The sequence below is a fragment of the Taudactylus pleione genome, unplaced genomic scaffold (assembly GCF_031769625.1).
Source record: "Taudactylus pleione unplaced genomic scaffold, aTauple2 ptg000372l, whole genome shotgun sequence".
Classification (NCBI taxonomy): Eukaryota; Metazoa; Chordata; class Amphibia; order Anura; family Myobatrachidae; genus Taudactylus; species Taudactylus pleione.
In genome coordinates, this window is record NW_028284773.1 from 8,918,848 (window position 1) to 8,942,449 (window position 23,602).

Here is a 23,602-nt window from a genome sequence, read left to right on the forward strand (position 1 = left end):
CTCAATGACTACATGTGCAAGATGTTGACTGCCCTTCCCCACATTTACAGAGGGCACACAAATGTTGGAACTTGGAGGATCCTCCAGTACACTAGTATTTAGGTCGGGCTCACACATGGCAACCGCCGACACACTTGCACTCTCCTCGGGGATTTGTGATTTCGATTTCTCAGGGCACAAATTTGGTTTTCCCTGAGCTGTCTTAAAAACTTTCACATTTTTAATTGGACCTCCACCACTACTACTACAAGCAGAAGGGCTATCAGCAGTCTTCAAAAGTCTTTCCTTGCCACTTTGTGTAGTGAATGGCATATTGCCAATTATTTGTTTATGTAAAGGCAAATATCCTTTCAATTTTTTTTTCTTAACTTCAGTAAAACTTGCTTTACCATATCGATGGCGTGACTTAAGCCCTGGGGCATGGGCCTTCATAGAGGATGAGGAAGTTGACGGCCTTGCACTGCTGGTGGCAGCTGCAACATGTGGTTCTTGGCATTGCTTTCCTGTCATGTGACAGCCCTCCATATTTTCTGCAGTCTTGAAGCAGTGTCACAATCACCAATAGTGTAGCCAAGGTGCGGTAACAAAATTCACGCACGTGCAGTCGTGCGCAAACACAAAAATATTAGAAAAAAAGACAAATGATGATTTTTATTTTTTGTCAGCTCCAGAAGAACTTGGGCCCAGAGCACTGATTGATCACGACTAGAGTCGGGCAGCACAAGGTTGTTGCGTTGCTGGCTGGCTCTTGTGCGCTACTGCAGTTAAGCCTAACACCCACGAGCAGACACAGAAGAAAAAAATATAAGACACTTTGATTCTTTTTTTTTTTGGAGCACGTCTGTAGTCGGGAAGCACAAGGTTGTTGCAACGTGCGTTGCTGGCTGCCTCTTGTGCGCTACTGCGTTTAAGCCTAACACCCACGAAAAATATAAAAGACACTTTGATTTTTTTTTTTACTTTTTTTTTTGGAGTCCAGAACTTGGGCCCAGATATGGACACAGCACAAGCCCAGGACACAGCAGACAGCCCAAATGGATCAGCAGACAGCACAGTGACAGTGACAGCACCATGACCAGAGACCAGAATGGATCAGCAGACAGCACAGTGATAGTGACAGCACCGTGACCAGAGACCAGAATGGATCAGCAGACAGCACAGTGACAGCACCGTGACCAGAGACCAGAATGGATCAGCACCAGCCCAAGACACAGCAGATAGCACCAGCATCTCTCCCAGCCCTACACTACCCACCCTCCCTGTTCAGTCTCCACAGCCGAAGTGAAATGGCGTCCCTTATATACTACATTGATCATAGAGACGAAAGCTTGCGAACTGCGAGATTTCGTCTTTATGGTTTTGCCTCGATTTGAGAGATCCGAGTAAGGCGGGAAACTCCGAGCCTGCTTGGATCCGACTCGGTTATACTAAATTCGGGTGGGTTCGGAACTCTGGAATCTGAACCCGCTCAACTCTAATATATCTATCTATATATATATATATATATATATGTTTGTACATCATTGTCATGCATCTTGTTATGCCTCTTGAGTCTTGACATGTCTAACAGAATTACGATCCCCCAGTTGATAGTATTTAAATTATTAGCTTCATTTTATCAAGCCAATGCTGTGTATTTGCATTACTTGACATTTCCATGTAGACTATTGCAGAAAACAGATTTCCATTGAATTTTTAAAGGGGAAAAGAACAGATGTTTTTAACTTCATTTAAATTTATATAAAATACAGTATATGGGACGCATCCTGAGATGTGTGCGACTGAGCATATGAAAGTCATGTACTTTTGTGCTGAACTTCCAGTACAACATTTTATGAACTGTGTATCTGAGAGCTAAAATAAATTCAAGTTTGAAGTCTCCTTAATCTAACTAATGAGAATGATTGATAGAGAAAGTATTGCTCCAGAACTATGTGAAGAAAATTGGAACCTGGCCAACAAGTTTTCTTTGTTGCTCTATTGGAATAATGTGACTATATTTGAAAGCCTACAACAAGTAAATATGAGTAGACACTGCTCCCTTACTTGTATATTTTTGTGGAAGTATTTATTAAGTTAATTAAAAAATATATATTCAGAATATTCAAACAGATAAAGTAACACACCAATATGCATGTTCATCCCTGTCACATATCTTCTAAAGGTTTGCAAGTCACATTGCCTCTCACCCAGTGGGAGGTTGGCATTTACTTTGTTAGGGAGTGGGTAGATGATAGAATATCTGTGTCTGCCAGCTAGATCACCTGGATCAGGAATAGACAAGTAACGCAACACACCTGGTGGAATTTTTTTTTTTTTTTTTTAATAATGTATTTGATTAAAATCCTGCTTCAGGTAAATTAGGGCTATAGACAATGTCACCTGTCAAACACCCATAATGAAATATGTGGCATGTATTGAAATTTGTTTTTACTTAGAATTAGATTTTGTGTTTGAGTAGCCACTATTGTGCAGCTCTTTCCCTGGTTTCTGTACAATATTCTATAACCTTTCTGGTAGAGTCACTGGGCTTTAAATGGATTTATAGACTATATAGTAGGTATGTTAGAGTATGCTACCAGTGAGAGGACCACTAGGCAGAGAAGACCTGCAGCTATATACTGTATGCATGCTGAAAACTGCCATTAATATTCAGTCTAGGACTTCTGCTGCAGCATACAGATTGCCTGCAGTCACTGTTGTATATCCTTGCCTAGTTCTTGACTACTCTATAAGCCTGATACAGAGTTGCACGCAATTCACTTGTGATAGTAGCATCATGACTTAAGCTGGCCACACATCTAAAGATTATCTGTCCAACCAGCCAACTAGTTGATTGGTTGGAATGAAAATCTGGTAAGGAATACAATCAGCAATTTGCTCCCAAACACTGGAAAATGGACCAAAACTGTTGTTTGAACAAATAGATCAAACATTTAACAAACTTGTCTGAACGACCATTTTCATCTGTTTTCTGGCATTTAGGAGCAAATTGCTGATGATCAGTCACTCCCATACGTTACCAGATTTTCATTCCAACCAATCAACAAGTTGGCTGGTTGGATGTAAGTTGGTCTAGTGTGTGGCCAGTTTAACAGTGCAGACTTGCACCAATCCTATCTTTAGTGCAAGAGATCAGTCTGAATTCAGATCAATCTCTGCATGTGTACAAGTCTGATTAGCCCACAATTCTATCTACACACGCACAACACACTTATCCTACATGGGAACACCCAGTTGTACCTACTAATAGCTAGTGGAGATGTGGCTATGATGCATACGACTCTGAATGGCGGTAGTTCCATGTGGAGGCTCTGAAGGATGCGCATTTGCTACAAATCAGGAGATATGTCTGCAGAACGGACTTGCGTGCAACGCTGGACTCGGCCAGATGTGTTTAACCTTAGTGTGCCTTGTGCATAGGGGAACATTTATAAATCTGCATCAGTGAGAAATGGTCATCTGTCACAATCAGGGCTATTACCATTTTCACAAATGTACCTCTCTCTCTTCTTCATCACCCGAACATATCTTCTGTACCGGTGGCTCCAGAATAGCCGATTGCTCATTACAAGGGGAAGCGGTTCCACGATCAGAGTGTGGACGGCAAAATTAAACAATACATTACAAATACTTAGCAAACAATACTTAGTTTCAATACAATTTCACAATTATTCAGAATGAGCTAACGTTCTGCTCCTCTGTGACATCTTCTCAACCCGCCCAAAATAACCCAAATATAAACATATTATTATGGAAAATTGTACAATACATGCCAGTCTTTACATATCAATTATTTTAGAATTTAACAAAGCATTTCTTGAACAAGAAACTATCTGTATTTAAAGAAACAAACAAACACTGTAATCATCTACTCAGACCTGTAAATAATGCCATTTTTTTCTCTGCACCCCATGCACAAGACATACAGTATATAGCTCTGGCTGACTACCTACCTCAGTTCAAGTCTCCCCTATTCTCTGTCCTGAACAGCAGTAATGTCATCGGAAACTTTATCTCCTTTTTCTACAGAACAGTACAGCCTCCTGTTTCCTCACAAAGGGTCCCCTTTATCAAAACAAAAATGTCATCCAAAAACTAAAATTTACACATGATTTTCAGGATTTTGTAGGATCGGCCACATTTATCAACACTTTTCCTGAAGAATCTACAGAACACCACCGCTCCCTAGTCCTATAGTAGATTGTCAGATGTAAAAATTATTTCAGAATGTGTACAATATTGCATAGGTTACCTTTTGAGTGCCTTCTTTTCTAAATATATATGATAAAATAAAGGCAAAAGGCACCTCCTAGTGCATTACATTAAGACTTTCCTAGTGTCATATAAATTATATAGACTCCACAAATACCATGTATAAAGCCCAGGGAATACCTTTGGGCTAAAAGCTCTTGTAATAGTGATTGTTCCTGGAATCAAATCCTAGGGACTAGTGCAGATATACAAAATAAAACAATATATATACTGTATAGTGCAAGTTACTTAAAAAAGTGATTATTTAACAAAAACAATATAAGTTAAGCGTACATAAAAGAGTTTTAATCACTGCAAAAAAAAGCTTATCTGAGCTAGATCGAACAGCAGCAAACCATACAGGGCCCAGAGCCGGAGTGTCACAGCGCCGCCGAATCCAGGTCCCTCTTACCTGGTCCGGCGATGCTGGACTCCGGGCTGGTATGGGACAGCGGGCAGGAGATCCCCGGCGCCCGCTGCTAGCTGCCCTCTCCCTCCTCCGGCGGTTTTGTGCAGGTGGCCGCGGCATCCATAGGAGCGCACGCTCTGCATGGGATTTAAAGGGACATGCACACAATTTAGTGTAGCCACAGAAGGCGCCAAAAGCAAGCCCTGCCTATTTGAGGAAGTCTAGGAGAGCATTCCTGTGCCAGAGTATAGGCTCATTTACCATAATCCAGCATTCCTGTGATACTTCATTACCTGTTTCTGACCTTGGCTTTGTTTGTGACTCTGATTTCGCCTGATCCCTGGTACTGCATCTGATATCTGGTTTTGACTTTGGCTATTCCCTGTGATCTGTTTACGCCTGCTGCCTGGTACCGTCTAGTCCATTTGGTTCTGACCCGGCCTGTCGACTAAGCTATACGTCTCCTCCACTGCATTCAGAGTTTACCAGCACCTGTATAAGGGAACCCTATCCCGAGGGCCGCAACCTGTGTGTCGGACGCAGCCAAGTCCATACCTTCTTGCGAGGGTCCCTGGTGAATACCGCCGGCACATTAGACTCCGCGCCTCAGGATTAGGTCTAGCCAACTCCCTAAATACTGGCCGCATCCATAATCCATCCGAGAAGTGTGACACATAGTAAATTACAGCCTCAATGCGTTTTGTCCATCTGTTACTACCAGGACTTCATCATTAATCATTAAGCGCCTTTATCACTATTTGTTTAATGTTATATATATATATCAAATTATATTTCTCCACCCCCAGTAGCTCCACCCACATTTCCTGAGCTTTTTTTTCCAGAAAATTAGCCCTGGGTACAGGAGCTAATTCTACCATTGAAAAACTACTAGTTGGGGTTCAGATCAGTACATTTCTACCTGAATGTGCAGATTATCTACCTAGTTCTAGAATCTGGCACTTCACTTCAACACTGGTGGCTTTCAGGGTAATAAATGTGTGTGATGCCAGAATCCGCCCACATTACATGGAGATCCCATCAATCACTGAGACCCAGTCACTGGGGCAAGATGCTAGATGAAAAAGATGTGTGCTGTAAATTGACCTACTTGAGACCCTAATACCTAACATATACCTGTAAAAATGAGATACATCAGTATAAGAGGACAAATACTTCACAACAAGCCCATTAGAGAGTTACACATCAGACCTAGTAGACCTTCATAATGGGGATCACACGCCTGAGATATACATGACAAGTGAGAGACTAGAATATCAGGGCAGACACACTTCACAGCCAGACCATCTTATTTGAGAGACAGAAACAGGAGACACCCATAAAAAGGTTACACATCTGACATCGGTACAATCAGCTTATTATCCCTTGCCACAGCTACAGTAAGCCAACGGGATTTGAAATTTGGCACTTATAAATCAATGTTTTCAGTACAGCGCTTATGATTTTTCCAAAAAATCATTTCTTATCGACACGATTTTCGATGACAAAAAATTACACTCATTGTGATCATTGATAGATCAGCCCCCAAGTCTTTAACTTGTCATGCTTATTTCCCATAATTCAAACCCTATGCACATACCGTAAAAAAAAAAAAAGATAAACAGAATTGGTTTCTATAACTATGAGATTGATTTTAACGATACATCAATGTTAAGGTTATGTGGGTAAATCAGTTTTTCATTTCTAAATTTTGGAAACCCTACTGTATCTCTAGGCAGAATGTTTCCCTGTGCCTGGTCCAGTCATCTCCTGTTACATTTCCCCTGGAAACAGCTGTACTTTAGGAAAGGATAGGGTTGACAAAATAACAATTTCAATGCAGAGGCTTAAATATTTCTGTATGGTGGATAAAGAGCTAGAAGATATGGAAATGGTTATGATAGCCATAGCCCAGGAGAACTCAGAGGGGGCACTGTGTTATGTAGTTTAGCTGTTTGTTTCATCTAGCAGTCGCAATTTCAGTGGACAGTTCCAGCCATTCCCTGATGGAGAGGGATTGGGAAGCATTTCCATGAAATAATGTGGATAAAAACTGATTGGGGTGGTGGGTATGTGACCATGCCCACTATGACACAATCACATCCCTGTCATGCTGTAGCCTTATTGCCTACCCCCACAATAATTATGGATTAAAAGTTTAATATCCAATCCCCCTTTTTTCCACCCTTGGCTTTAAATATCAATCACTGCTTCTAACAGTGAAGGGGGGGGGGGGCGGGGGAATCAGAGCTACTTAGGCAGGCATCTAACTAAAGGGCTGAAAAAGAGTTAAGCTGGCCACACACTAGACCAACTTTCATCCAACCATCCAACTAATTGATTGGTTGGAATGAAAATCTGGTAATGTATGGGAGTAACTGATGATCAGCAATTTGCTCCTAAATGCCAGAAAACAGATGAAAATGGCCGTCAGACAAGTTTGTTAAATATTTGATCTAAACAATTTGTTCAAATAACAGTTTTTGTCCATTTTCCGGTGCATTTTGAGCAAATTGCTGATTGTCATTTGCTTTCATACCTTCCCAGATTTTCATTCCAACCAATCAACTAGTTGGCTGGTTGGATGTAAGTTGGCCTAGTGTGTGGCCAGCTTTAGACGCAAGTCTGTTTTGTAAACGGATCTTGTGATTTGTCACACTATGCATGTTACACAGCTGAGCACACGCAACTTCCACCAATTACAGGTGATTCACAGTTGTGCGCATCTCAGCCGCATCTCCACATGCTGTTGAGTTGGCGCAACTGGGCAACAACACTGGAATAAGGACCTGATTCAGACCCGCTTGCTAGGCTGCTTTCGCACGTAGCCTGCCGATGTTTGCAATGTGCGCATGCATAAAAGTACTAGTCCATGCGTTTGGGAACCGTTCACCCACTATGCATGGCTAGCTCGCTAGAATGAGTGCCAGGACAAGATATTTATGGGTAGTGACAGGGGATGGTCGATGGAAACGGGGGTGTGGTGGTGCGGTCGCAGGTGTGCCTCAGCGTCTTAACGCCATTTCAGAGGCGTGCATAATTAAGACACAGCATCATAATACACATCACATGGCTGAATTACACACTGAAGCACTCGCTGAGCTTATGGTCAGCCACAAGTGCTGCGTATGGGTCCTATGATACTCGATGTTACCGATTGTTGTATATACTTCCTGGAGATGACGTGGGAAAGTGGGCATCTTAAGACAGTCCAGTGGGTGTCTAGATATACACCACAATCGCACGCCAAGACATAGTGGGCGTGCTTATGCCTTGCCGTGCGATCGCGGAATTTGCATAGTTTGGCTGCGTGCGAACGCATCTAGCGAGCAGGTCTGAAATGGACTCTAAGTGTTCTGAGAGCATGTCATGGGCATGTAGGTGGAATTACTATTTAGAGATGACTGTACGCAAAGATCCGCCTGATTTCAGATGGATCTCTTGCACCATGGAAAAGGCTTGTGGAAATGTGCGCTGACAGTGATGACGGTTGCCCTCACACGTGCATGTATAGGAGAGGTGCAGTTGGATAGAAGTGGCCAACTATGAACACATGCGAAGATCCACATTTATTTCTGAGCACACAATTAGTGTTCATTCTAGCACCTTGCACCCGTCACAACCCGTGCAGTTCCTCTTTCCTTCCTGGTGTGTCGCTCTCTGCTGTGGTGCCTCTAGCACACAGCACCAGAGCAGAGAGCAACACCCCAGGAAGGAATGAGTAACTGTATGGGTTGTGACAAGTGCAGGGTGCTAGAATTAACGCTATGCAATGCATTCGCATCTGAGCCAACTTTTGTGCAAATTTGAGTCAGTCCTTAGGTGTACTAACCCCTTTCAGTTTTACCACAATCCACATCAAAGTGTTGTTTTATTTCTGAATGTTTGTAGTATGTATCTCAGCTGCACACACACTGCCCTCAGAATTATACCCGATCAGTACCAGATTAAGATCCACATAGGCCTGGAGCTGAAATTTACAACGGGCCTATTGTGCAATGCCACAGGGAGTCTGACTATTGTTGTGGGGGGGCATGACCAGTGCTGTGGGAGTGGAATCTGTACAGGGGGTGTGGCTTGCATCATGGGCTGTGGCTAGCGCCTTCCGCCAATCACCTCAATTGCCCTCCCCACTTTGTAATGTCAACAGTGTAATGAACAAATCTACAAACAAAATAACCCCCCCTTGTTGACATGACAAAAAAAGAAAAATGACACTTATTGATCACATAAATCTCTCTACTAAAGAGCATATGGGTCACTTACTTATGTCATATATTTGACATCTCTCTATATAAAAAGAAGCCTAACTTTATTAATAGCTATACTAAGAAGATATTAGATCTAGACCACATAGTGAACGGAAAAAATAAGTCACTAGGTCAGACAGTAGTAATTATCAGAAGCTTCTGCAAGCTCAGTAGAAGAATCTAGCCTGGATTACAGTAGGTCATTTGTATAATTTTGGTATCCATTATACTGTTTTGGTGGAGAAGACGAATGCACAGCTAGGTTCTGAAGGAGTATCTAGCCAGTGTAAGGCTGGCTACACACTTGTACTATCGGCAATCGCGTCGATGGAGGGGACGATTTCCCTTCACCCCGCTCCAAAGGAGATTGCTGGTACACACTTAAAACATTTAAGGACCGACAGAACTATCACTGTTCTGTCCTTCATTAATATGTACAGTATATAGCCTCACATGCGATACCGTGTGATTGGCTGTGCAGCATGGCCAGTCACATGACATTGCATGCGACCCGTGCAGTCAGTCATACACAGTGTCATGCCTTCAGCATAGGGTTTGTTAGGTTACACTATTTCATATTAGCAGCCCCACCTAGTGATCAGAACAGCAGCAGTTTAAATCTGATCTATTTTGTCCTTCTTAACATTCCATAGCAGTCTAGCAATGCATTCTGGGCTAAAGGAGCTGTAAGCAGCCATTTTTCCTTTTCACATGGTCCCAGACAGTCATCATTACATATGCTCAACCTGGTACAGCATCCGATGTTTAACCACATCACTTCTCATCACTTATCATCACTCATCTCATCACATCACTCATTATCATCACACACGTGCACACTTGTTTATACGCATAGATCTGTGTACATCCACGCAAGTTCCTCTATCGAATAATAAACTCAGTTCTTCAGATCACATCTGACTGGATTATTGGAAGATAGAGTATTGGTTATGCTGGCTGCTCCAAATTTGTCAGACACAGTGCGGGGCAGTAAACACAGTGCACGATATGCCCGAGTTGTCGTTCCGATTTGGCCAAATAGGGCTGATATTGTGCAAGTGTGTACCCCCCCTTAATCTGATTCAAACTCAGGTGGTATTTTCTCCCTGATTAATTAGACACAGCTGCCAGTCCTTACAGAGCTTGTCAGACAGTAGAGTGAACAGGGTGTGGCTGGGCCAAGCTGATCAGGTCACTTCAGCCCAGGCATTTCTACACAGGGTTCACTCCAGCACCTGTAAAGAGGGTCTGAGAAGAATGCAGTAAAGTTTCTCTCTTACTTTTCCTCTCAAAGGCTAGAAGCTTGAGATAAGTTTCTACCAAAATTCTAAAAAAAATTCAGATACTTACGAGTTTTACCCAGGGGCGTATCTTTAATGGGTGCAGGGTGTGCGGGGCCCCCTGGACCATAGTATCACTTACCTCTCCGGAGTCCCACGTCGGTGCGAGCCGCCGCAGCCATTTCCCATCGTTTGCGCATGCGCAGTACAGGGAAAATGGCCGCTGCCCAGAGTCTATAACTACGGCGCTGGCCGAGCACAGCTCAGTGCGCTGCCGGCCGCCGGATAGAGAGGAGGGGGCCCGTATCGGAGACTGCACATGGGCCCCTTCCTCTCTAGAAATGCCCCTGGTTTTACCTGTATGTACTGTATGTTGTTTTAAATGCTCAGTATAATACCAGGTTTTGGGGTACCTTTCTCCTTATTGTGATATTTGTTAATATGTTAAAAGAGGCAAGGGTGTATCAGGGGGTAGGGTATGAGATGCCGGCAGTTGGCCTCCCGACAGTCAGAATCCTGACACCAATAAGAAAACCAGGTAAGCCTAACCCTTACCCCTACCCATAACCCTCCCTCCCCAGTGCCTAACCCTAACCTCCCCCCTAGTGCCTAAACCTAACCTCCTCCTCCCCGCATGCTAAACCTAACACTCCCTCCCCATTGCCTAAACATAACCTCCCCCCTAGTGTCTAACCCTCCCCTTAGTGCCTAACCCCTAAACCTAACTCTCGGGATTTCAGCGACGTCATTTCCTCCATCGGCATCCCGGATGCCGGGATGCTTACTACATAACGTATCAGGATGAGAGGCACACTACCTCTACAAATTACTCTGTTAGGCTAAAATGATGTTCTCTTTTATAAAGAAATTGTGATTTAAGCAATATCTCTTCATTATGTTTTTAGTTCCATAATGGTGAGAAGACTACTTCAAAGCAGGCTGGCTCCAGGGGTCGGAGCACCCTGTGCCGACTCTGTTAATAGCACGGGGTGTGGCCTAATTACCATAGGCCATGCCCCCTAAGTGACGTTATTTGGAGGCGTGCCCGCATGGCACACCTCCAAATAACATCAGGCTGGGGGTAAGCCCGTCACTAGCTGGGCTTCCCCCAGCCCACTCCCAGCACTGAATGGATGATGCGCGCATGCGTGCATCATCCATTCAGCTACTCCAGGGTCCGACACCGCCGCACAGCTGCAGCGGTGGGGGTCCCCAACCTCCCGATTTGACCACTCGCGGGCCACTTTGGGATGTTGGGGAGGTGTGCGCCCTCTATGGGGTGGCACACCTGTTCGACGGCAATGGTTGAACACCCCAAGAGCCGGCCCTTTTCAAAGGCTATGCCTGGAGGAAGGAGTTTAGTTTGCAACTTGTGCTCAGGTTCTCAATCTAAGGGGTCTATTTACTAAGCTGTGTTAGGGGACAAAGTGAAATAAGATAAGGTGCCAGCCAATCAGCTCCTAACTATGTGTGATGTGAGATGGCGGCGTGCAAGGACACAGCGGCTTTGCAGTGCTCCCCACATTATAACACAGGTTGGCTATTTATACTATTTTGCCTATTGGGGGCTCTGGGTTCCTGCCGTGCGAGGCTGGTTTACCCCCGGGAAGTGCTGATGTACCTCGGGGACAGAGGAGGTGGCGGTGCTGCTTGGAGGAGGCAGTTTGGAGACCCGACGGGACCCGGCGTTGGTGGAGCTGGCGTTGGAGTGTGTGCTTCTGGTATCGTGTCTGCTGCTGGGAATGCGGATGTCATGGGGAGCTTTTCTGGGAGCGTGGCTGCTGGTGCGATGGCTATTGGCGGCGTCATCAGCCCTGCATCTGGAGGCATGCCTGGAGGCATGGCAGTATGACCAGATGGGCTTGGTGCTCCTAGCGGGTCAGTGGGCCAGCGTATCGCTGCTGGGGCTGGCACCTGAGGGCTGGAGACCAGAGGTGAAGCCGTGCTGGGTCAAGTGGTGGATCTACCACATCAGGCAGGACAGGCACTGGGAGAGAATGCTGCTGACCCTCTGTTAACTACTGCTTTGGGTGGTGTAGGACTATGATGGTGGCCGTGATTATGGTCAGGAGGGCAAGGATCAGGGGGGAAATGGCCATGGTCATTATCATCATCGGGAATACAGCTGGGCAAATGATTGTCGCTGGAAATGCCATCCACGCAGGCTTAGATGGCAGAAGCAGGGGAAGAGAGCTGGCACGGGGGTAAGACTGAGATTGTGCCCGTACCCCCCTCTGCCCAGTCTTTTTCTGGCCAATGTGCAATCTCTGCCGAATAAGTTGGATATAATACAAGCTGAACTGGTGGATAAATGCTAATTGAGGAGCTGTTTGATTTTTGTCTTGTTTTTTCGTTGGAAAAAGAAAACAATAACCGCACTTCTTAATTATTGAAAAATAGCAACATGCATTATTTGTTTTGATAATATTTAATTAATAATAATATAAGTAATGAAGAAATTATCTCCAGATGCTAATTTGTAAACATATACAATAAATCTGAAATATTAAAGAATATAGTAGTGCAACATTGACATATTATAGCTTTATAATTGCTGATTACTAAAATCCTTTACAAAAAGGACCCAGAGTAAACCTTTCAATAACTACTGTCTTGTTATTGGAGCTGTGGAAAGTAATAAAATAATATAAAATAAAATCCTCTGTTCTTTGAGATCCTATTTATCAGATAGCCGCATCCGGTTAAAATGGTTGCTTATTATTCCTAATGGAATTGATCACCAAACAATGTCTGTTGTAAACTCCATGAATGAAGAAAGGTGCTGTTAATTAATGGGATCCACAATATTCTCCCTGCTCATGCATAATAAATCTCTGAGGTAGCATAGAGAGCAGATAGAGTTATTCCAAGTGGCGTCTCTTGTAAAAATGTCTATTTGTGTGCAACAAATGATCTGAACCATTGCACTGTGATGCGGGGGGAAATGATCACTCACCCGATGTACATATGTCCAAACTTGGAAGATGTGTGGAAAGTATGAGCACTGGCAGCGCTAAGCTCTGGACCTGCCAACAGTGAGATGTGGTGGCCGCTTTCTTCTGTCACTGCAGTGGTTAATCACTGGTCCAGGTGAATTTCCCAAAGTTGTCAGCTCCGGTGCTAAGTCACGCTCGTGGTGAGACAACAATCACCATGTGTGGCTGTCCATTGTGGCTGTGCTCGGCTTGCCGTGGTGTGCAGTCCCACTGGTTAAAGATCAGAAGAACAAAGGAGTTTTATTGTCTCCCTAACGCGTTTGTTCCCCGGCTGGGGATTTCTTCAGAGGTGTGTGTCTATAAGGCATTATTTCTTCTTATTTTATACTGCACTTAATTATAAGATTTTCAGCACCTGGTTTTTACCTTGACTAGATATACTTAGTATTTGAAAGGTTTCGCAATTAAAGCACACATGTTGCTTTATCATACACAATGAAAAATACACTTAAAATATTAAATGACTGTGACAACATGTATAAATATTTACAATTATAAATATTAACAAAGAAGTAAAGTAATTAAAATAAAAATTATAAATTATAAATATAAAAAAATAAACTATATATATATATATCTTTAATTATAACATAATAAAAATGTATGTAATATACATACTGAAATATATTAAGTATTAAATATGTTAAATAAGGAAGGCATATTCAAATAACGTAGTTAATAAATTATAATAATAATGATAATAAACATAATAATAATAATAATAATAATATTATAATTGCTCTCTGTATAACTTGATTAATTAAAGAGACTATATTTGATAGATGTTTTTAATACCAAAAAAAAAGAAAGAAAAAGAAAGAGAAAAAAAATGTGAATCTACAAATAGAAGTGCTTGTATTTCATCACCATCCCAAATAATGAATAAATCATCGATATATTGGCCATAGAAGACAAGGCTCATGTTAAAGCCACCGCCCCACATGTGGTTGTCCTCAAAGTTACCCACATATAAGTTGGCATAGCTAGGTGAGAACCTTGTCCCCATGGCCGTGCCCATCACCTGTAAAAAATGAGTCGTCAAAAAGAAAGTGTTTATGTGTCAAAATTAACCATATTCCATCTAAAATAAATTTTTGATGTGCTGCTGATAAATCACTTTTTGTTCTTAGTGTGTGTTTAATAACAGACTATCCCTTTTCATGTGGAATATTAGTGTAAAGAGATTCCACGTCTAGCAATAAAGGTCTCCAATGGAAATATTGAATAAAATTAAGTAAAGAAGTGGAATCTTTGATATGTGATCTAAGTGATTAAATAAAGGTTGTAAAAAGAAATCAATATAGTGTGACAGATTGCTTTATTTATTTATTTATTTATTAACAGTTTCTTATATAGCGCAGCATATTCCATTGCGCTTTACAATTGGAAACATTGATAGAACAAAACAGGGTAATAACAGACAGACATAGAGGTAAGAGGGCCCTGCTTGCAAGCTTACAATCTATACGGAAACAGGCATTGATACGCAAGGATAGGTGCTATATATATTGCAACTTGGTCTGGCCAGAATGCAGAGTTTCTTGGTGGGCTGCATGATCCAGTCACACAGGAATGTCGGCAAAATGTCAGGAGTATGTGAAAGAAAGACAATATGTGAGGTAATGTGTGGACTGTGAGAGGGGATGTGATAAGACATGGAAGCTATGAAGGTTATGTTATTGCTTGTGAGGGAACCAACACCTGAAATTATGGGACGCCCAATGTCAATGACAATAAGTATTATTATTATTATTAACTGTCATGTGACAGGCTGTGTTTGAAAAATGACAGTTGGGAGCTGACTGGCTGGCACCTTATTTCCTTTCACTTTGTCTCCTAACACTGCTTAGTAAATAGACCCCTCAATCACTTATGGTAATATTCATTATGTTAGTTATAGGGATCCGGGTGGACCCTGATAATCAACATTCTAACTCAATTCTGTGCTCAATTCATCATTGCTCCGGTGCAGAGACAGCTGATCCGAAAATCTGCTGTCTCCAATGTTTTCACTGCTCCTTTCATAGCAGTGAAACTTAGCACTGCCAAGTCTGACTCTGCATTACTAGTGCACCTAAGTTCACACAGGCGCACAAAACCCTGGGGTCCTGTGGAAGGAACCGAACGGGCAGATAGATCCGAGGACTCCTTCCCATGGTGAAGGAGCTGGTGTGCTGAATCTAAAACCATCTGAAGATGGCAAATGCTCCCGAGTCATGCTCCAAATATGAGTTAGCTGTTACTGCCTAAAGTTAGTGAGTCAGAGTATTGTCTCTCAAGTGACTAGAGGATTAGGCTGTGTATAGGATCAGATCACAGTGGTCAGATGTGTGTCTGCCAATCATGATTGAATTCTGGCAAAGGTTCCACATACAGTCAGGTGCATAAATATCGGGACATTGACAGAATTTTCATATTTTATCCTCTATTCACCACCACAATGGCTTTGAAATGAAACAAACAAGATGTGCTTTAACTGCAGACTTTCAAATTTAATTTGAGGGTAATTACATCCAAATCAGGTGAACGGTGTAGGAATTACAACGGTTTCTATATGTGCCTCCCACTTTTTAAGGGGTCAAAAGTAATGGGACAAACTAAACAATCCTAAATCTAACTTTCACTTTTTAATACTTTGTTGCAAATCCTTTGCAGGCAATTACAGCCTTAAGTCTGGAATGCATAGACATCACCAGACACTGTATTTCATCCCTGGTGATGCTCTACCAGGCCTCTACTGCAAATGTCTTCAGTTGCTGCTTGTTCCTGGGGCATTTTCCCTTCAGTTTTGTCTTCATCAAGTGAAATGCATTCTCAATCGGATTCAGGTCAGGGGATTGACTTGGCCATTGCATAACATTCCACTTTTTAGCCTTAATAAACTCTTTGGTTGCTTTTGCAGTATGCTTCGGGTCATTGTCCATCTGCACTGAGAAGCGCCGTCCAATGAGTTCTGAAGCATTTGACTGAATATGAGCATATAATATTGCCCGAAACACTTCAGAATTCATTCTGCTGCTTTTGTCAGCAGTCACATCATCAATAAATACAAGGGAACCAGTTCCATTGGCAGCCATACATGCCCACGCCATGACACTACCACCACCATGCTTCACTGATGAGGTGGTATGTTTTGGATCATGAGCAGTTCCTTTCCTTCTCCATACTCTTCTCTTCCCATCACTCTGGTACAAGTTGATCTTTGTCTCATCTGCCCATAGGATGTTGTTCCAGAACTGTAATGGTTTTTTTAGATGTTCTTAGCCAAACTCTAATCTGGTCTTCCTGTTTTTGAGGCTCACCAATGGTTTACATCTTGTGGTGAACCCTCTATATTAACTCTTGTGAAGTCTTCTCTTGATTGTTGACTTTGACACATATACACCTACCTCCTGGAGAGTGTTCTTGATTTGGCCAGCTGTTGTGAAGGGGTTTTTCTTCACCAGGGAAATAATTCTTCTGTCATCCACCACAGTTGTTTTCCGTGGTCTTCCGAGTCTTTTGGTGTTGCTGAGCTCTCTGGTGCATTCTTTCTTTTTCAGAATGTTCCAAACAGTTGATTTGGCCACACCTAATGTTTTTGCTGGAATGGGTATGATTCCCGTCAGCGGCAGCCCGACAGGAGCAGAGTTCGAAGCAGCGGAAGGTAGACAGCGCTAGGTAAGTATCTGCTAACCTAACCTAACCCCCTAACCCTAACCCTCCTTAGGGGTGCCTAACCCTAACTTCCCCCCCAAGTGCCTAACCCTAATCCCCCCTTTAAGTGTCTAACCCTAACCACCCCCTTCCCCGCTGCCTAAACCTAAGTCCCCCGGGGGGGTGCCTAACCCTAAGTCCCCCCCGGGGGTGCCTAACCCTAACCCTCCCTCCCCCTAGCCTTACCCTAACCCTCCCGGGGGGGTAGCTAACCCTAAGTCCCCCCCGGGGGTGCCTAACCCTAACCCTCCCTTCCTCTAGCCTAACCCTAACCCTCCCGGGGGGGTGCCTAACCCTAAGTCCCCCCCGGGAGCCCTAAACCTAACCCTCCCCCCCGCGGCTGTCCGCTCGCGGTGCCCGGCATCACTACGATTGTGATGCTGGGCGCCGGTCTCCCGGCATTGGGGAAATGCGGGCGTCTACATCTAGATGCCCGGCATTTCACCCATGTCAGGATAAGACAGTCGGGAAGCCGGCTGCCGGTATTTAGGCAGTCGGCTTCCCGATTGCTTCCCGTTTTTGCTATCTCTCTGATGGGTTTGTTTTGATTCTTCAGCCTAATGATGGCTTGCTTCACTGATAGTGACAGCTCTTTGAATCTCATATTGAGAGTCGACAGCAACTAATTCCAAATGCAAATGTCACACCTAGAATCAACTCCAGACCTTTTACCTGCTTAACTGATAATGAAATAACGAGGGAATAGCCCACACCTGTCCATGAAATAGCTTTTGAGTTGATAGTCCCATTACTTTTGGCCCCTTAAAAAGTGGGAGGTACATATAGAAACCATTGTAATTCCTACAACGTTCACCTGATTTGGATGTAATTACCCTCAAATTAAATCTGAAAGTCTGCAGTTAAAGCACATATTGTTTGTTTCATTCCAAAACCATTGTGGTGGTGAATAGAGGCCAAAATATGAAAATTCTGTCAATGTCCCAATATTTATGCACCTGACTATATGTTCTGTTGAATCGTGCAACTGAACCTTTAGTACATTCCTGCCTATAAACCTCTAAGATTCACCTGCCTAGAATCTCTAAGACAAAACCTGCCTATACCTCCTAAAACCATAAGGTGTCGCTAATTAGCGCTGTGTTTTAAATATACCATTAATAAGACTCTAAGACAGTGGAATAGCGGTCCAACGCGCTAAAGATTATTATTCAGGTAAAAGTACAGATGTTACCACGCTATGATCTAACAATGAGCGCAAACTAAGTTGTAGAAACATTTAGGTCATAAGGTACAGTCAATACATACGCGTGCGCTCTGGGACCAGATACCGGCATCAGTAATGAAACCTTCGTCGAAACAGCATAACAGGACCACCGCAGACTGGCATCTCGTTTCAGAGCACTCACATATATACCCGTACTGGGATAAGCAATACAATAGAATACGTTGGCAGGTTCTCATTAGTTCCTCTTCTTGCTTCTTCCATTACGGTACAATTCATAGGTCAGTGCAAAGACTCAAACCAGCCTCTAACAGCCTGATTGTGTCCACTTTCCCGCTGCATAATAAATCTAGTCTCAACTATGGCATACAACATTTCAAGAAGTTATTCTCTCTATCATTCATATTTCATAGCCGCATGTTCTGATCTCCTCACCGATGCCACCGGAACGCTGTGGGAAAAGAGTAGATCAGTACGGCACCAATCACGGTCCATTTGCCATTTACTAAACCATAGTTACAGAAAACATTCATTTCTTCATATGCTGACATTGCGATTAAACCAAATAATAATCATCCCTTTCGTGCTGCTGGACCATTGCTTTTAAATGTGTATGCGGGGAGAAATGACATTAAATTGTGTTGTGCATTTGAGGGTCTGTGGGGCACTTAGCGACCAGCACTAAGTTGGAAAGGCTTCTGTGTATGTGTGTGAGCATGCCAGTATGGGTTTGGGAAAGATCACTAAAAAGCTGGCTGTGCATCTAAATAGCTATTTTGCGTTGTCCTATGTTTAACATGAAGTGCAGGGAAAACACCACTAATTTGCTACTTTTTGCTACATCGCGTATGTGTTAATGTGAATGCAGGGGAAAACACCACTACTTTGCTACTGCTCAAATATGTTTGTGGTGATTTTAATGTGTGGCAAAGTTATTTTATGTCTGCTAAACACCGTCGGTAGGTGTTTGGGGAAGATTGTGAAAAAGCTGTTCGTGCTACTTTTTAGCAACTTTGCTACTTTTCAAATATAAGTCTGTGATGATTTTAATGTGTTGGAAAGTTATTTTATGTCTGCTAAACACCGTCGGTAGGTGTTAGGGGAAGATTGTGAAAAAGCTGTTCGTGCTACTTTTTAGCAACTTTGCGTTGTGAGTAGCAAAATTGCTACTTTTAGCAATTTTGCACTGTGGATTGTGTACTATGTATTTTTGACAAAATGGCGCTTGTGTAAGCTTTCTTTTCTAAAATGGAGTCTTGCTGCCATTCACAAGGTGGTGTCTTGAGGCCAGTCGCAAAATGGCGTCGTCGCGATTAAATTTTAAACTGAACTTGTCTCAGCCAATTATTCAGCTTCGACAGTTCCTATTATGGGCCGTATTCAATTGCAGGCGAAAAGCCGTGATCGGCGAAAAGTTTTTGCCGATGACGTAAATTCGTAGTTGAAGACTTTCCGCCCAATTCAATTGCAATGACTTTTCGCCTAAGCGGAAAGTCAATGCATTCAGATTGGCGAAAAAGATTTGCCTCTGAATGGAGGCGGAAAAAAGTGCAGATTTGGGGTTTTGGGGTGCAAAGTTGCGGGAACCCCTGTGCAGTGTTAAGACAGTCCCCCAAAGGTCAACTGCATCAAAAAAAGTTTTAAAAAACCTTTAGAACACCCCAAAAAAGTACTTTCGTTTTGGGGTGAAAAAGTGCAAATTTGGAGGACAAGCATAAAAACTAGCGAAATAGACTCCAGGGGGGTCCCCAAGTATGCCCCAGGTGTTTTTTTTACTTTGCAGGTGTTTGCGGCAGGTGGATTTTCCATTTTTTTTAAAACTTCACTTCAGCAACTTTTAAATATACTAGCCCCCATTTTCAGGTACCCCAAATTTGCTGGGAATAGTTATTTTGATGATAAAATATTGCTAAATGCTATTCTTCACCCCTTGCGCAAATACACTAATTAGCACATATTAAGACCATTTAAGTACCCCAAAAACCTTCAGCAGGGCTATTCGGGGGTATCCATACTGATCCCCCATGTCAGTGCATAATTTGGGGGGTGTCACGCTGATTTCCCCAAAACTGACAGCACTTTTCACCTGTTTGAGTTTCGCCGGGTCCCGTTTTCGTGTCCCTTGGAGTTGAATAGCGAGAAAAGCGGCCGCGCGCAATATTTTTCTGGACCCGAAACCAGCGATGTAGGACCCAAAAACAGCGATGACATCACAGTGCTTCATCCTGTACTATCCTATCTACAGTTGCTGAAGTTTACGGTTACTGGCCAGGAAGGAGGAAGGTAAGTCCTACATAGCAGGGTGTGATGGAGGTGAGAAAGAGAAAAGCAGTGCAGTATATTAGGGTGAAAGACAAGACAATCTAGAACAGGGCATATATGTACAGGTTGAGTCTCTCATATGCAAAATGCTTGGGACCAGGGGTATTTTGGATAATGGAATATTCCGTATTTTGGAATATTTGCATATCATAATGAAATATCTTGGGAATGGGACCCCAATATACACACAGAATGCATTTATGTGTTATATACACCTTATACACACAGCCTGCAGGTAATTGTATACAATATTTTCAAGAATTTTGTGGCTCAAGCAAAGTTTGTGTACAGAAATTAAATTCATTTATGTTTCATATACACCTTATGCACACAGCCTGAAGGTAATTGTATACAATATTTTTTATAATTTGTGCCTTAGACAAAGTTTGTGTACATTGAACCATCAAAAATCTAAGGTTTCATTATCTCAGTCATGCCAAAATTATTCCGTATTTTGGAATATTCCGTATTCGGAATATTTAGATATGGGAGACTCAACCTGTACTAGGACACATAATTAGGAGAAGTACAGAAAGAAATAACAAATTTAGGAACAAAATTTCATAATGTAGTATTAGAGAAATCAAGAGGGCAGTATAGATGATAAACAGACAAAGTGGCTGGAAGAACAGGGACTTGGGTCATGGATGATGGACAAGGAAAAGACAGGAGATCTGTCCAAGGGGCCTATTAATCATCACTTTTTTTCACAAAAGCATGTGAAAATTAACATTTTCACACACCTTTGTAAAAAATAAGTGTCAGGGTTATTCATCAAGCTCCAAAAAAGCATTTTTTTCGGAACTTGATGGTGTTACTGAACGCCATTCTGAGATGGCGTTCAGCCCCCGATAATGTTCAAAGGCTGCTGTTTACACATCAGCCTATGAGGATTTACTTGGCAGCCACAGGAGGGGGATCTATTCAGATCCGTCTCTGCTGTGTCTGCACTGCCGAGCCCTGGAGCTCAGCTCCGGGGCACTGCACACATGTGACCTACAGGTAACAAATGCGAACAAGAGCCCTGACATCCAGTAAAAGGAGCCGTACAGGGGCGGAGGGATCCTAAAAGATCCCTTTTCGCAACCCAGGACTCCTCCCCATAGAGAAAGAGCAGGTAGCGGGAGCACTCGCCATCTGAAGATGGCGAATGCTCCCGCAATCAAGCTCCAATAATATTGTATTTTGAAATCTGTCCCCATACTAGTGTGTGGGGACAGCGACCATTCCGGTAAGCACAAAATATCTGTGATGTCTTCTGCTTTACCCTCTTTGATGAATGGCCCGAAAACGTAATTTCTACAATTGCAGGTGAAAATGTTAATTTTCACCTGCTTTTGTAGAAATTAAGTGATGATGAATAGAGCCCTATAAGAGAACTTATTTATATAATCCACACATTAGGGGAAATAAAATAGATCCTTTGGACAATTGTTCATATTTTACGCATTTTCAATTTCCTCCATAGTTTGAAAGTCAGATTAACCTACTGTATTTATGTATTTATTTATTATGAGAGATTTTTACAGTTTGTTACTCTGTTTGTTCTTACACTAACAATGTATTCTCCTCCATTTCCCCTTAGTCTACACAGCAGCTGATGATCTTTGGTAAGTATTGAAAAGTACTGAACCTCTACCTTTATCTATTAATATACCTCTTAACGCCCAGAGGGAAGGGCGATCTTGATTTCATGGTTCCCCAAAGGTTTCCTCCACAGGGGGTTTTTCTTCTCCTGAGTGCTGAAGGATGACTCTTTATGAGTCTAGAGGTTGCCCAAGTATGTGGTTGTTAATCCATTATGATCACCCATCATTCACCTGTCTCTTCAGCGCACACCCCTGCATCTCCCCAGCTCACACCCCTGCGTCTCTCCAGCTCACACCCTTGTCTCTCCAGCACACCCCTGTGTCTCCCCAGCTCACACCCCTGCACCCCTTGCATCTCTTTAGTTCACTACACGGCATGTCCCAGGCAGGGTGCAGTCACTCTGGGTGCTGCAAGACTTGCTACGGCCGGCGCCTCTCAGACAGGGTGCAGCCACTCTGGGTGCTGCGAGACTAGGGTCTCTCTAGCTTTCAACCCTGTGTCTTTCCAGCATACATCCCTGCGTTTCTTCAGATGACAACCCTGTGTCTTTCCAGCATACATCCCTGTGTTTCTTCAGATGACACCCCTGTGTCTCTCCAGCTCAGTCCCATATGTCTCTCCAGCTCACACCCCTGCATCTCTCCAGTTCACCCTTCTGTGTCATTGTGCATAATAAATTGTTTTTATAGTTTAAAATATAATTTAAAAAATTAATATATTCATTGAAAGAGTCTCCATTCTTTGCTGAATACTACTTTCAGAGAGTCCATAAATTATTACTGATATGATTGATACTCTACTGTGCTGCTGGTGCTCCTGATCAGCTGTATAACAGCTAGATACTTTTATATTTTATATTTAGCAGCCTTGGGGGTTTATTTAATAAGTGTCTGGTTGTAAAACCACACTTCTGATCGTGCTTATGCCTGATATTTAAAGTGTTTTTACTAGCAAGACACGACTAGTGTAGATACTGCCGTTATAATTATCTGAAATAAACCGGAACAAAAGTGTTGGGCTTTACAACCCGACACTTCATAAATAAACCCCTTGGAGAGAGATAAAGTGGAGAAGTTATCCAAAGAAACTTCTATCTGTCATTTATCTAGCACAATATTTGAAATGACAGCTAAAGACTTGATACATCTAAATGACAGTTTTATGTCCCCCTTTCACTGAAATAGCAAGTTCAATTATTATTATTATTATCAATATCTTTGGGGGAGATTTAATAAAGTTTGAAGAGAGATAAAATTGTGAGAGATAAAGCACCAACCAATCAGCTCCTAACTGTAATTTTTCAAACATAGCCTGTAAAGTGACAGCTAGGAACTGATTGGTTGGTACTTTATCTCTCACAATATTATCTCTCGCTTTGTCTTGGTAAATAGAGTAAATTCACAGAATAAAATAATGTAAAAAAAAATAATAATAATAATTTAATATATATATAGCTCTGTTCTCCAATAGGTCTCAAGGTGCTTAAAGAGGAGTTTCTATTTTCAGATAACTTTGCTTTATGATTCAAGATTCTTTTTTGCCAGACATGGGAGGATTGGGAACTTAAAGTGACCCTGGCAAAATATGAAAGTGGCCTCATGTAGGTTGGAATAAATCAACTATAG